Source organism: Plasmodium sp. gorilla clade G2 (genome assembly GCF_900097015.1).
Source record: "Plasmodium sp. gorilla clade G2 genome assembly, contig: PADLG01_00_44, whole genome shotgun sequence".
NCBI classification, from domain to species: domain Eukaryota; phylum Apicomplexa; class Aconoidasida; order Haemosporida; family Plasmodiidae; genus Plasmodium; species Plasmodium adleri (nom. inval.).
In genome coordinates, this window is record NW_021628894.1 from 1 (window position 1) to 2,500 (window position 2,500).

The 2,500-nt window shown below is 25.6% G+C and overlaps 2 non-coding genes across 2 annotated transcripts in view; both read left to right on the top strand.

Moving 5' to 3' along the window:
• The first annotated feature begins 1,596 nt into the window (after positions 1–1,596).
• PADL01_0029100 lies at positions 1,597–1,763 on the top strand. The gene has a single exon (XR_003699308.1). It is a non-coding gene; the product is annotated as a 5.8S ribosomal RNA (ribosomal RNA).
• A 246-nt stretch (positions 1,764–2,009) lies between these two features.
• The window catches only part of PADL01_0029200, a 4,048-nt gene continuing 3,557 nt past the window's right edge, over positions 2,010–2,500 (top strand). The window contains exon 1 of the ribosomal RNA XR_003699309.1: positions 2,010–2,500. This exon is cut by the window's right edge and continues 3,557 nt beyond it. This is a non-coding gene — a ribosomal RNA (28S ribosomal RNA).

The following is a 2,500-nucleotide window of genomic DNA, read 5'->3' on the forward strand; positions in this document are numbered from 1 at the left end:
ATATAACTACTAACAAGTTATAAGATGATAATATTCCTAGATAAATTTCAAGTAAGATAACTCACATAGTTGGTATACAAGACAAAGAGATAAAGAAGATTTGACACGCCATTTAATTATTGCTCTATTCTTTTGAATTTTCTTTGGATGATGATGCAGAATTGAGCGTATTTTAGTTCGTGAATATGATATATTTTGTACTGGTTAAATCTTTTCCGTAAATTAACTGAGTTTTATTTTTATATATTCTTATATAAGAACATAAATAAAAATTATAAATATAGTTATATATATAAAAACTTATAATTATTTTAATGAACAATCGTCAGACACAAATTTACATACTCACTGCTTCTTTCGACCTTTAAGCGGGTACAACATATTTATATTTTAATAAGAGATACAATCCATGTCCAAAAAATAAACATATATTTTATATTATTGTATACATTAAGATTATATATAAGGAGAATCACCTAAAGATATAACCTATTCACTATCTACAATTCATAAAATATAAATGAATGAATTAAAAATATATGAATATTTTTATTAAAATACTTAACCTTTAATTCCCTGGTTACTATATCTAATATTTTATTTTTTTACTCTATTATCATTTTTTTTTATAATGAATGTACTTGTTTGATTGAAAAAGCTCTTAGAGAACATTGTGTATCTAACACCAAGGTAAGATTTTTAGGCAACAACAGGTCAATGTGATGTCCTTAGATAAATAAAACTTAAGACATAAGACGAAAGCGTGCCTATACAATAGAATATACTACAGTATAAATAACAAAAACCGTTCATTTAAATATTATATTACACAATATAATATAAATATATCTGTATTTCATATGTGATCTATGTATATTGTGTAATAAATTTTTTCTCTATGCTAGAAAAGATATACGAATATCATACCAATACAATAAATATATAAAATATCTAGTAAATAAACTGGATATCATATCAGATTATTGCCACATTATTAATCTTGACACGTAGGCAAGCCTAGTTAAAACATAGATTCATATAGACTTGTGCTGACTACCGCTCCCATGTCACTTTGATAACATCACCAAAGCCGTCGCTCTACCGCCTCATGATAAGATTAAATAGTAATGTCATTTCGTTGGGAATATCACTGAAATACTAACAACATAGACTCTCTAATTTTATATTTCTGATTTTTTCTAGAAGAACTGTAAATCCTGTCTTTTAAAGGAAGGAGAAGTCGTAACAAGGTTTCCGTAGGTGAACCTGCGGAAGGATCATTATTATGAAATGATTTTAAAGGAAAGAAAGAAATGTATTCTTTTGAAATTATATTTAAAATTTTAAATGTACAATTTTGAAATAATACATTTCTTTCTTTCCTTTCAAATGTACTTTTTTTATAAAAAGCAAAAGTATTCATTATATTTTTACTATAATAATAAAAATTGAACATTAGAAAATTTGATACTTATAAAAATTATATTTTACACAATATTTTTTTTTATGTGGTATCAAATTTTCATCAACAATATTTGAATATTCAAAATTTTGCATATATATTATATATTATTTTTATATTTTATAAATATATTTTAGCGCAATCTTAACGATGGATGTCTTGGTTCCTATAGCGATGAAGGCCGCAGCAAAGTGCGATATGCAATGAAAAATGCAATTACTGTGAATCATCAGAATGCTGAATGTAAATTGTACCATATCTATCTGTATGGATGGATTAATGTGGTATTCCTACAAAAAATAAATTATTTTTTTTTCCGTATTTTTCTCTAGTAAATAATATGCCTTAATAATTATATATTATAGGGAATGAAACATATTTTTTATTGTATTATATATATATATATATAAAAATACATATTAAAGAAATGTGGCTTGGTTATATTTTATTTATAATTTTATATTTCCATGTTACAAAATGTTATATATTAGAGGAAAGTATGGCTATATATATATTCATATGGATGTATATTAGTAAAGAGTATACGATTTGGTGTTAGGAAGGCAAATCCGCTGAATTTAAGCATATAATTAAGCGGAAGAAAAGAAAATAACAATGATTTCTTTAGTAACGGCGAGTGAACAAGGAAGAGCTCAAGGAGATAATTCTATATTGTAGTTTGTAAAAAGATTATATGTATAGAAATTGTTCTGTTTATAAGGAAAGAAATAATTTGAGAATTTATGGGGAATATATATGTTTAGTTATTGAAATAAGTAGGAATACTTTTCCATAGAGGGTGAAAGGCCCGTAGTTAATAAACATATGTGTTTCTTTTTTTTGGATTATTTTTTTTTTTAAGAGTAGTGCTCTTTGAGATTGGAGTGCAAAGTTGTGTGAAACATTTCACATAAAGCTAAATATATATAGGAGACCGATAGCAAACAAGTACCGTGAGGGAAAGATGAAATAGTACTCAGGAATGAGCAGTTAAATAGTACCTGAAATCGTTAAGATGGAACGGATTAAGAAAGGAAA